Genomic DNA, 13434 nt, shown 5'->3' with positions numbered 1-13434 from the left:
ATTATAGTGTTACTATGTTCTTAACCTACATTTTGGCTGATATATATTCCTATGATCTAAGTCAATGGAGAGACAGACTGCATAGCTCAGTGCTCTGCATTGACTTAAATAGGTTTACATGGGTCTGCCTATCTGGCCTTGTGACACTCTAGATGAAATCCAGCTCTTTGAAAGAGATTTGAACTTCTTCTATTAACTTGTCTAGACTCAGAATCTTATGTTTGTTTATGTTTTCTATAAAAACAGATGAGGAATAATTCTTGGGTGTACTTAAAATAACTATTTCTCTTGGAAATGCACTTTTGCTGCTGTATGTTGCATAAAGTTTTAATTTCCTTCTTACTCATGCTAGTTTACCCATCCCTACTTACCATCAAGTTGTAAGAGAATTTTTTAAAATTTCTGTGTGGATCTCATCAGTTTAAGTTTCTCTGCTTTGAGGCAGTACATGCATTTGTATATGTGTGTAAGAGAAAGTGCTTTCAAGACATGATCTGAATGTTACACAGCAAATTGAAAATTGATCTGTTATCCAACACATTTTAAGTGAAATAAATCGGATAGAGCCAAGCCATAATCCATTCCAAATGCAGTAACTCAGCAGCTCAAACAGGACCAAATCAATACAAACAAGACAAAAATGTAAGGCAGGTTGTAAGGTTCAGCAAAAAATGGATTAGAGAACGATCATGTTAAAAAAAGGATTAAAAAAGGAAAAATTTACCACACTTTTTCCAGCTACAGGCCTCCTGTTTCTTTAAAACTCAACAATTAAAAAAAAAAACAAAATCAGCTAAGAAAATTTGTGGTTTTCCCTTTAAGCTAGTTGGGCCTACCACTTCTAAGCTACATCTAAACTTCAGGCTTTGAATTTCATTGCCTTCATGTCACTCCCAAACCCACAAAATTCGCTCAACAGATGGAAGACCACAGGAAATGGTGGAAATTATATATGGAGAGTAGATTGGGATCTAGTATGTTTGCATTCACATCTCTCAAGCTAGACTTTAAATCATTCAACCGTGTATTTTACAGGTCTTAAAGATAAAAAGACACACACAAATCACACGTCACACAATATTTTGGCCTCCTGGCCTTCTGCAGCCAATTTTTATGTAGTCCTATAGTTAGAATTGAGTCTGGAAGGCACAAGATTGATTACTGCTCAATAAAGCAGCAGCAGATTTTAGGTACAAATTCCAAATTAAGATACTTCTGGGAAAGGACTTTTACACTTCTTCAGTTGTTGGAGAAAGATGAGGCTTAGGGTCACTAGTGCAGATAAAAAACACTAAATGGTCTTAATAGCTGCAGTCAGTACCCAGGAATGACAGAGGAAAGGAATTTTGAAGTTTCTATATATTTTGTGCCTTTAGTTTCCCTTGCTGACCAGTGGAAACAAATCTGATTCATATCCTAACTTTTTAATTTGCCTGATCTTAGATATGCCTTTGGATTTTTTTTCCAGAGCACAACTACTAAACAGATTTTTATGAGAAGCTTTTTCAAAGAGAAAAGGAGCAGCATTGGCTGCTCAAAAAGTTACTCAATTTAAATGTTTAGAATGTGACAGTGAAGTGTAATGAAATTAAACAATATTGCCTTTTATGAATGAAAATTATGTTAAATAATTATTACAGTATCCAAAATATCTATATAAATTATTCGTAATAATGTCTTAAAATTATTATTACTAATATTAACAACAACAGCCAACCTAAGGAAGGTCCTTATTTGACATAAATTGAAAAAAAATTATTAATACAATGAAGCAAAAAATTTTCAAGATGTTACTATCCTGATGATCTGAAAATGATATTTGAACAGCTCTGAGAACATCTTTTTTTCTGCACAGCTCTTGACTAATCACTTTCAAACTTGCACAGCTTACTTCAGTTTTAATGGGAGCATTACCAAATTTTAGTATTCATAGAAGTGTCTGCCTTTTCTGACAGAGAACTGGGAGATCATTTCTAGACAGACTAAGACGAGTTTCTGTGATAGCAGCAGTTGTCCTGAAACCAAGACAAATATTTTAAAATGAGCACACATACTTAAGAGGTGACATGTGTGTTGACTTTAGAGCTAGAGAGGTGCCATAAGAGGAAGTTTATATCAAGCTTTATATGATATCTGGCAGTGAATCTCTTTTATACAAGTGAAAAGGGCATGGGTCCTTAAATGATTTTGTTAGCATTAACCCTCAAAGTCTGTTGATAGAATAATGGGGTCCGTGAACCCCGTAAGCATGAGAAAGAAGATTTATTTTACAGACGAGGCAAAACTTGTAAGATAAAGAAAATTGCAGCTCCCAAGGACACATTAAATCAAGGTTACTAGATCTAAGAATATTTCTTAGTCATCCATTAATTTTCACATTATCCTTCTTCACTGTAATAACGAAGAACTGAGCTGACTAATTGTGCATGCAAGGTGAGCAATGGTACTAAGAGATATTCCAAACACTTTCTGCAGGCATAGTTTAAAGAAGGAAAAATTTCCACATAAAATACTTAGAAGGAATTGATCCTAGTCTGAGTTCAACTCTGGTGCAAAGATTACAGGTTTGAACTTGCAAAGGATGTGGAAAATATGGAGAAAACCCCTTACCATTCTTAATAATGTCAATATGGACCTAACACTACTAATAAATGCCATATTATTGGCATGGGAGGGATGTGTGTGTGTGTGATATATTTCTTCTTTCAGACCAAATTTCCTTTTAATGCTACAAACAGGTAAACCTGAAACACAGTAAGAAACTACAAGCAAAAATAACGTAGCAGATCTATGATTGAAGGAAGCAACATCAGAAAATCACTTTAATAAAATACTATGTCCTACCTTAAACTAGTCAGATCTTCAAGAAAATCAATCTAGTTCACAACCTCACTTCCCTGATGCTTACTAACTCTCCAACACAGAGTTACTTTCTGTCCCTGGCCAGCAGATACCCAATTTTATTCAAATGTTTTTTTTCTCTCCTGTGTGATTCCTCCCTCCTCTTCTAGTTGTATCCTTAGGACTTTGAATCGTTTAGTGCAGAAAAACTTTGTAAGACATCTCTCAATGAATCTTCATTACCTGGATTTTCTTCCCATTTTATTTCACAACACTTTCTATTTTAGTACATTTTTGTTTAATACGGGTGATCAAGATGGTAAAAGGTATTGTAGACAAAATTCTCTAAGTGGCATTTTGTCCAATAGCACACAGTTTCCCACATAAAACACCTAAAATCACATCTACTTTTTCATAAGTCCATCATAATGTCAGTTTTTAATAGCACAGGAAGCTGCTGCTATGTCAGACTTTTCTATTTCCAAGTCATTGTCAATTGATAAGATTCCAAATAATGGTGAAAAATATTATTATTATTAGTCCCTCTTCATAAGGCTTCATGTTTCAGTTAAATTCCAACCCATTTCTGTTACTGTACTCTTCAAGATCATCATATAATTTGTGCATGATATGCAAATTGTCCTTCATATTTACTTGCCTCTTAATTTTGTATGATAAACATTTTTCATCAAGGTTTTTTTTTTGTGTCAAATTCATTAATGTAAACACTAAAGATCTGCTGGATGAGTTCTTGAGGAATTCTGCTACTGATCTTCCTCTAGTCTGATATTTTCATTTTTTATTACTATTTTTAGCAAATTTTCTTCATTGGCACATGTTTTTTATTAAGTCTTCTGTGCTTTCACATACAAAAAAAGACAGAAAATAAGTCTCCACCTGGGCTTTTAAGTCCAGTGGACATGAGTAACTAGGCACCCTAATATTTCTAAGTTTGAGACACAAATTTTTAGTTTCAGAATTACTTTTTGCTTCTATTTCTATATTAAACCATAATAGTTTGATGTAAATTTGTATAACCATAACTTATATGATCCTTAAAATTTACCAAATATAACATGGAAAATAGCACAGCATCTTTCAGGCATTAGAGGTATGTGAGGCACTTCTTTATCCTTCACATTTTGTTTTCAAAGTACATGCATTAAATTAATCCATATAACTATTTTTCTGTATAGCATTGTTGCTGCTAAATTCAGAATCTTTTTATGAACAATGAGGAAACAAGTATTATTGTTAATATTATTGAATTCTTAATAGTCTGAGTGAAGAATTTTTATTATAGAAAAAAGAATGAATGTCTATATGCAGAACAGTTTCAATAATAGAATAACGATAATAACAATATGGTTACAATTGTTAGGCACAATCATTTTCTACCCCTTATTCTGATGTTATGTGCACCCTATGGTCACAAGGTCTTCATGGTCACAAGATTTTAAGACTAAAACCATGGTGCTACCATACATACCTAGGAAAATAAAAAGAAAACCACAGCCATAGTCCTCCTCCAACTAGAAAAATAGCTGCCAAGAGCTAAACCAAATAAAGTCAATCTGTAAACAGTTCAGGAGCAGTTCAGCGGGAGCAAACTTGGAAAATCTCAGTTGTAAGTCCTTGCAATGCAGTATTTAGACCGTGGCCTGTTATTAGCGAGGGATACAAGATTAGTTATGTTTATGATAACAACTGTAATTAACTGGAATGTAGAAACTATAACCAGGACTCCTCATGTCTCAGTTTAAATATTTAAAGCTATCTAATGATTCCAGATGAATCCAGGAAAGCCTATGGAATGAATCCAGATTAATCCAGGTCTTTGAGACAGTCTGCATTTCTCAGAGCTGGTCATTTACCTTCTGTTTGACCCTCCCCCCCAACCCCACCCAAAACTGATGCTCCTGGGTATATTGTGAGAATGAATGAGTAAAAATCAGATAAAATTTGCCAGACTATGATAATGTGGCATTCTGAATCCCCAGAATAAAATCTATTTGCAGTAAAAATTTGTAGTCTTAAATTCATGGTGGTGCTTTGATTTTAATTTTCTTCTACAAGACTTAAAAGAGAAAAGGCAATTTGGAACTCTTCTTTCAATCTGCATTTTATTAAGGGTTACTTTGTTGCATGTAAGTTAATTCAATCAGTGAGTCATATCTAAACATAGCAACTCAAACACTTTTGATGGAGTTATGAACTATTTAAATAACATAATCTAAATTTCATTAAATTTTTAGCCCTCATTAATTTCTGATTTGTGTGTTTCAGATGTTTTTTCACAATGCTGATATTTTAGAGTTGTACTTACCATCACGTGCTTCCTATAAAGGTGAAGAATACAAAAGCCAAATACATCCTTGTTGTCATGTTGTGCAGTATAAAATTGGTTGAAAAAAGACTGAAAAGGTTTTTTATTTCCATGTAATCTGATTTCTCTTCGGTTGAGATAATTTTTAGGGAAACATATCTGAAATGTTTAATATTTACTTCCAACATCTATTTTGTGCAAAAACACCCTCATATTCTAACACTTTAACATAATAAACACTACAGGAAAGCATAGACAGTTTTGCAGAAAGAGCCAAATATTAAATATTAAAATGAGTTTTCCTGAAAATTGGAGTGTAAGTGTGAACAAATGTTTTAGCATTTCCACATCTGCCAGTCTCTTAAATGGTCTGGTCCTTTAGGAGTTGAACAAATCTTTAACAGATAGAGAGTACTGGGGGAAAGAAACGTGTGAACAGATAAATTTGGAATAGATAAGAAGCAGTATCTATGTGATATTGTCAAGTAAATCTTTTATACATATTGTTTTGGTTTATAAGTATGGAACAGTTGCATATTTCTTGGTGTTCTTCTCATAGTCTTGTTCGGTTTTACAGTTTTAGGATTAGCAGCTATATATTTTCTTATCTATGTAATGCTTGATTTTTACTTTTTGTTTTTCAGAATTTTTGTTATAATGTTTTAACACTGTTACATTAAAACCTTATTTAAGGGCAAAGAAGAAGCACACCTTATATATAATTAAACAAAATAATTTATTAGCATATCTGAAACGTTAATATCTAAACATTCATATTTTAGCTCAAAAGTGTTACAGAAGAAGAAGAGCAATGCAGTTTAAATTGTTTTACACAGATGTGGTTGATATCCCTTTTCCTGGTGTTGTACCCAACCTTTCCAGGCTGCCATGACTCTGAGGTTTCTGTCCTCAAGGCTGTGGCTGTGGTGGCATGGTTGCCAACACCAGGCACACCTCACTGGGAGGAACATCATGATGATGGTGAATGTTCTTCACCCTATATTCCACTTGTAAATCCTCTTGCTTGCTAGCACCCTTTTACACTTTTGCTCTATCTTCATTGGGATGTAACATACAGGTGACATCTTAATTTGTCGTATATGTTACATTTTATTTGTGTGAGATATTATTTCTTTATCTTCTCTGCTACCCCTAAAAGTACTTTAGTCCAGCTGCAGGTCAGTATTTCCTCAACAGACAGCAGGCGAGCTGTTTATAGCTGTTTGTGGGGTCTGCAGTGCAAACTGGGACCCTTCACCTGCCATCCCATCCATACATCTCTGTACCACATCCCGTGTCTCTGCTTCTCAAGTCCTCTGCTGTCCTACAAGGGTGTTTTTCTCTACATTGTCATTGCAATAAGAATCATAAATATCTCATTCTCCCTGAAATCACTGCTAGTTCCTGTTAAGTGTAGAAAGCATTGTACCATGCACAAGTAAGCAAAAGTAAAACAAATTAAGCACAGACACCTGTCCAGTTAGAGAAAGTACTGTCACAGCTAAGCCAAGGTACAGATAAGAAAATTTCAGACAGAGCAAACCTGACAAACTTCGGTCATGAGACCTGTCCAGCTTCGCACAGCACTTAGGGCCTGCTACTAGCAATGGAAATACAGCTTTTGAGACTGCACAGTCACATTGCATTTCAGTAAAGTATTCATTGATGGTACTTAGGATCTTTTTTTAACACCCTCATCAAACTGAACGTGTATGGACACTTTCCCCTTCCATTTGCTCATGAAACAATTTAAATCAACATGAAATCATATTAGATGCAAATCCTGCATTGCTGGCAGAAGCCAGTTGAAGTATCAAAAAATAATTCTAATCACATTGACAGAAGGCAGCACTTTCCATGCACCTTAGTGAATGGAAGTGAAACAGAAAAAATGAATTAAGCACCCAGACCTATTAGCTGTCTATTTAGCATATTACCTATAAAATTTTCCACTGCATTTCCTCAGTCTGATCAATAGGTAGTCATCAAAATGTATCTTGTACAAAATACTCTGCAAAATTCCCATCAGGCTCATGAGTGGACCTGGCTCACCAGAGGTATGACTCTCCCTGGTCTGTAGCGGTGCTTCTTGGCTTTTTAGACACACTCCATCTCCAAATTGTTCCTTTTCATGGATGAAGATGGTACTCTGCACTTGCTGCAGATGGGCTGGGATGTATCTGGGTCCACTGATGGATAGATAGCTCTCCTATATCAAGAGCTATTCCTATCTCACCTTCCTAAGTAAAAATTATTGTTTGAGACTCCTGTTGAAGATATCTTCTTTTTAAAAAGCATTTGAATACTATCAACTATAGGCTACAAATTTTACCTTAACCATAAGTTCACAGAATTACCTATTGCATAAAAACACATGTAATCAAACCAACATTTGGACGCCAGTAGTAGAAATAAAACTGTGAGCAATAATGTATGTGGATTGTCATGATTCAAGTGCCAAATATTCCCTCCCTTCCTCTGTCTGTATTTGTTTATCATCTGTTTGGTGTTTCAGGTTCAGTTTGGTTTTATTGGAATACTGCCCATTGTTCAAGGCTCCACACTAGGACTTTACAAAATATTACGGGAGTTAGGAGCATCTGGCTGATTTGGCTGAAACTCCCTAACAAGCTTAGTTACTGTGGGACCTAAAGTAAAATGAGAAGCTGAAGAAAAAGATAATGTTAATGAGAAAATTTCTTGGCTTTTGCATCAGCAAAAAAGAAATACAGCCAATTTCATACCTTTGAAAAATGCTAAAATATCTCAGTAAATAAGAAACAGTTACTGTATATGTCATCAAAGTCACTGAGAACTACCAATGAAAATATAATTTTTTAAACCTAAGAATTTTCTTGAAAAGCTATCATCAGTTTACCCTTTCATCATATAAAAAATAAAATTTTTTATCTAATAAGTATTTTTAACCTGAATTTCAGGTTTTCAGTTTCTGAAGTTTTAGGTGAGAACCCTATAAATAGACAGCCAGGGTGCTGGTAGGTGTTTCAACTCCGAAGTAAACTTTTTGCTGCCCTGTGTTGATCTCTGTGTTTATTTTCACATCAACATTATCAGTCTGACTGGGGGAGGGCAGGTACCAGAAATGTTCTGCTGCGGTAACACTCTAAGCAAAACGTGTCCCTGGCAAGGGGGCTGCTTCCTTCTTTCTGTCCTTTCAGATGTGTCCTGTGTATCTACGGTAAGCCAGGTTACCTTTGAGATATGCAAATATGGAATCAATCTCTGATGGAAACCTGAGATACATAGCCTGTCCTGTTTCTCAAAGATGAAACAAATGAAATTCATATCAGTCTTTGTTGTGAAGATAATGTCAAAAGGAGTTATAGTCCTTTGGAAAAAGATTAATTAAATTTTTTCTCGTAATTTTCTTGCAAAAATTAATTGTGATGAGAAATTCAGGTAATTTTAATGACAAGGTTGCTGGGACTTTTAGAATATTTTCACAGAATATCGATAACATTTTTTGCCCCTGTGTATGATCATGTGCTTTGACTGTTCAGTTGTAAAAAATCACTTTGAACATAGGAAACTGAGTGGGTTTTAGTCATTATTTTTATCTCCCTGAAAGGTCTCACTGGTGGAGAAGAATGAAGATAGGTAACACAAAAGATGAGAATATATCAGTGTCACTTGAAATCAGGTTTGAATACATGTTAGTCCTGGAACCTGTCAGCAGCAAGACAACAGCATAAACCTTTATCTGGCAGGATCAACGATAGCATAAATGTTCAGATAAGAAAGAAGACCGCTGCATCAAGCAAACATGTCCCCATAGGTACTGTATAGATAGTAATTTATACCTTAAGCCACTAATTCTAATATACCTCTTCCATGAGGTTTAATATAATTAATGGCAACTTTTAATACTGATCTTATCTGGTGTTCTTTGAACTCTTGATCTCAGCCACTCTTTATAATCATACATTTCACTGTTCAGTTAAGTGCTGTGATGTGTTTCATTTGTTCAATGAAACTGTGATGACAAAAATGGAAATTGCCTTGAGTTGACCCATGGAGCACTCAAGATATGTGAATCATGAAGCTCCACCTGGAATAGTCTCTAGAACACAGCAGGACAAGGGACATAGGCATGGGTACCAAAAGAAGAGAGCTTTCTTCAGGAAGTGTAAGGGCTAATACTCCTGAGCTAACTAGTCTATATTTTATTACAGTATTTTTACAGTGTTTAAAACCCTTTTAATGCATTCTTATACATGCCTCTTTTCTAGAGAAAAAGAAAGTCTGAGCTGCTATAGAGACTTACAGGTAAGTTTTTTATGGCCTTGTCACCCTTCCCAGAAACATTTATTTCATGTTGACATATTTCTGATGAATGCTCTGTGCACAATTGCAATGCAAATGAGGCAGTGCTGTTGGTTTCAAATAGCACAATAATACTTCACTCTGAACATGACTTTGTTTGCATTTTTCCTACCAGTTGCACATTGAGCAGAAGTGAGATTTTTGCATTTTCCCAGATCCTCTCTGAAAAGTGACAGGTAATATCATTTTTTAAAGCATACAAGCCCTTTGTTTTATTCCCCTGTGGTGAGAGATACTTGGAATCCATTGATAATAAACCTCATTGTTATCCTATTACCTTTGCACAGTCTTATGTAGATATCTAAAATTCCCCAGTTGTCTCTGGTTCCAGACTAATCCAAGTAGAGTCATTGCTCTGCAATGTCTCCCTTTCTCTAATAATTTCATTTTTAAGATATTTAATAAATACACAAAACAAGTCCTTTATGAAAGGACTAGCATACATACTTCTTGTAACCTTTTGTCCTGATGGAAACCAAACATTAATCCCTATTTTCATTTTCTGCAAGTTTGATTCTTGTTTTATTACATCTTACAAGATTCAGGGAGGATTCAGGGAGACTTCAGGGAGGTTGCAGTAGGTTAAAAGTCTACAAAACTATCAGCTGGTTCCCCATTATTTTGGACTTTTTAGAGCAAAAGATTTGTAAAGTGTTTTTTTCCGTACAGAACTGCAAACAGACTACATTATACTATCAAAATATCCAAGAGAGCCTCAGGGGGTTCTGGTCTGACTGTCCTCAGGGAGCAGAGGGACAAACCCTGTAATCAGCTGCCTTCCATGCAAATGCAGATAAAGACCACAGATGTAGGTTGCACACAAAAGGCAGAATTTAATCACTGGTCTGCCTTGGAAACATAGTTTAACTCTCAGCAGTGGCTTTATGGGCACTTAAAACTGTCTTTAAGATGAAATGCCAAGCACTTTAATTAGTGCTTTCTTCAGCCACGCTATCATATCCTAAGATCTCTACTTTTTTTCCAGCTTTTCTCAGACTTTGCAAGCTTTTCTGAAGGACCTGAAGCTGCAACTCAAGTAGAACACAACTTGGGCTGTTGCTTACAGCAAAAAGCTTTGCCGTGATTTCTGTAACTAAAAATTGTGTGGAGATGAATCCAGACTCTCTTCAACCAGTGGGTCCTGGGGCAACAGAGGAGTGTGAGAGAGCCCTAAAAAATTTTAAGTAACAAATATCAAAATTGGCTTTAAACATGGAGACATCTTACCAAGGCATTCTACCTTTAGATTAATTTCATGGAACAGTTGCTGTAAGGAGGAATAATATGAGCTTAGTCTAGTCAAAAGTTTAACAGATGCAAATTTGTAGTCATAGCCCTTCCAACAGTGTGAAGAAAGGAAAACTTAGGAGTGCTTTGTGCAATCTTTTCTGAGTGGTCTGTACATCAAAACATCAGTCCTTTGATCTAACCAGCAACCAGAAGCTGAAATTAGATGGCCTAAGCAGGATCGGAAGCCACTGAAAAATTCCTGTTGACACATATCACAATGAAATGAGATGATTTTTGATGTGATGAAACATGTTTCTTTAGTCAGTTGGAAGGAGACTGTAATCATGCAGGCTATATTTACACTGCCATTTATTCTACTCCTAATTCTGCATTTGTATCTTTGCCCCCACCCCAACATCAACACTCTCCACATGTTTGACATATTTGGATTTTGAATTGGTGGCTAGCAGATGTCTTCTTGAATGAGGAAGCTCACGTAGCAAATAGATTCATTACACAGTTCTACACCTGCTTGGATAATATGTAGGCATAGTATAACTTGTATAAATATTGGCAATACAGCTATAATTCTCCCAGACCTCATTCTATTTAATCTGTCTGGAGTCTTTCAATGCTATAGCAAGCTATGCACTTTCTCAGTAGTCATGTCATGCTCGGTACTGCCAGGTTACTGTGAAAGGCCACAGCCTGTGACCTGTGAAACCTTCTCATTTCCTGGCTAAACCCACATCTGTCATATCAGGTTTTTTAGATGCTCATACATATATAGCCAATGTGAAATGACTCAAGTCCTTTTGAACATTTGCAAAGATCATAAAAATTGTTACTTAGTAGTCAGGAAACTTTCTGTGCATTCACTGTACCTGAAATATTTATAAGAGGTGTCATTCTAACTGTGCACTAGCATGGATTCAAATGAAAAAGTTGAAGGTTCTTTGAAAGTTCCCTGCAGGCACTGGGTCAGAAATGACTGCCCAGAGCATACAGTCACTGATTTGCTGGTCTCCCTGTGAGCTCTAGAGCCACCACTGAGACTTTCTGTCCAGATGCTGTCTGCAGCACAAGACTGCTGCATGCATCATTATCTAACAGACTCAAATAAATACTTGAGTTCCTGAAAGCCATAAAGGGAAAGTAGGAGGGTCAAATGCCATCTTCTAAACACATAAGTCTGTTTAAAACTTCTCTAGAACAATGGACAGTCTGTGCCTGCATACAAGGATCAAGAATTGTTGCAGTGGGGATACTGCAACACGCATATATCAAACCAGGAGTCCCGTGGAAAGGAAATATATATGGACAGACAGATTCTTGATAGCTGTTTCAGAGATGTTTATTTCTCCAGCCGCATGGCCGGAGCTCTGCCCAGGAACTGTTCCAGTCACGGGACCAAGGGTCCTTCTGCCCGCGCAGGGAACACAAACCAACCAATGGGAACGAGGCTGAGCAGGGGCAGGGAAACCCCGTGTCTGTGCCCTCAGGGCCCCTCTCCCAGGGCTACACGGCGGGGGAGGGACCCCAACATTGGTTCACCATAAATTTAAATTTCTTAGCAACCCCAATATTGGGTCACTCTGGTAATTTCTGGCCACTTTTTCCCAGGCTTCTAGATCTATAATAGAAAAGGGGATTTTAACTAATATAGGAATCCCTTCATGATTTACTGCTTCCCTTAAAGGTGCTTGTATGTTTCTTTTAATTTGCCCCCGGGTCCTTAATGTTATAGGACCCTGTGGGGAGGGTGATTCATCCTCTTCGCTGTCGCTGCTCGGTAAAGGTGGGTAGAGGTTAGTTGTTCTTGATTTCCCAGAGGGAGATGAACTAGAGTGTGGAGCGGGGTTTGGGGATGGAGATGATGGTAACTCTGATTCTGTATCATTTGCTACCCCTCCCCCATCTCCCTTTTTAGGGGGTGACTTAAGTAGATCTGCCACTTCTTGTTCTTGGGCTTCTACCTGATATACCTTGTCAGGATGGGTACATCTCTGGTTTATTGAACATGCACCGCAACATCGCTTAGGTTTTTCATTATTAACTTTGTTATCCTTTTCAAAAGCCAATACTAAGGGATCAGAGGGTGGTCTGACCCAAACTCTTTTTGTCACTCAGGTTGATTTTGAAGAGTGAAAAATAATTCAGCATAAACAGTCTCTGGCCATTTTTGCTCACGGCTAAGAAAAAGCATTAGTTGCAGTAATGTTTCATAATCCAGTGTACCAAAAGGCGGCCACTTCATACCCCCTTCCAGTTTATAAAACGGCCACCATTGGGTGCATAACTTAATAAGCTCCCTCTTGGTCTCTGCACCACTATGATTCACCATCTTTTTCCAGTGTGTCAAAACACATCCCAGAGGGATACTTTTAGGAACCTCTTTGCTTTTGTTTGCCACCATTTTTAAAGTTCACCAAAAAGCTTGTTTCACAACACACTCACGCACTCCACCACTCAAAAAACCCCGCTCCTTTTCATTCAAATCTAAAAAAAATTCACACAGCACATAAAACTCACTCCACACATTCAAATGCTTGAAACAATTCACTCAAAGCACTTCTACCAACAATTTTAAACTTCTAAAACCCACCACAAGCCTTTCGCAACCCCGAGCAAAACTTTTGCTGGGGTTGCGCAAGGCTCCGCTCAAATCTGGCAAGCTAGCGAGTTCCAGCTTG

This window comes from Corvus brachyrhynchos, unplaced genomic scaffold (assembly GCF_000691975.1).
Source record: "Corvus brachyrhynchos isolate BGI_N302 unplaced genomic scaffold, ASM69197v1 scaffold32, whole genome shotgun sequence".
Classification (NCBI taxonomy): domain Eukaryota; kingdom Metazoa; phylum Chordata; class Aves; order Passeriformes; family Corvidae; genus Corvus; species Corvus brachyrhynchos.
Note: the sequence above shows the minus strand (reverse complement) of the source record.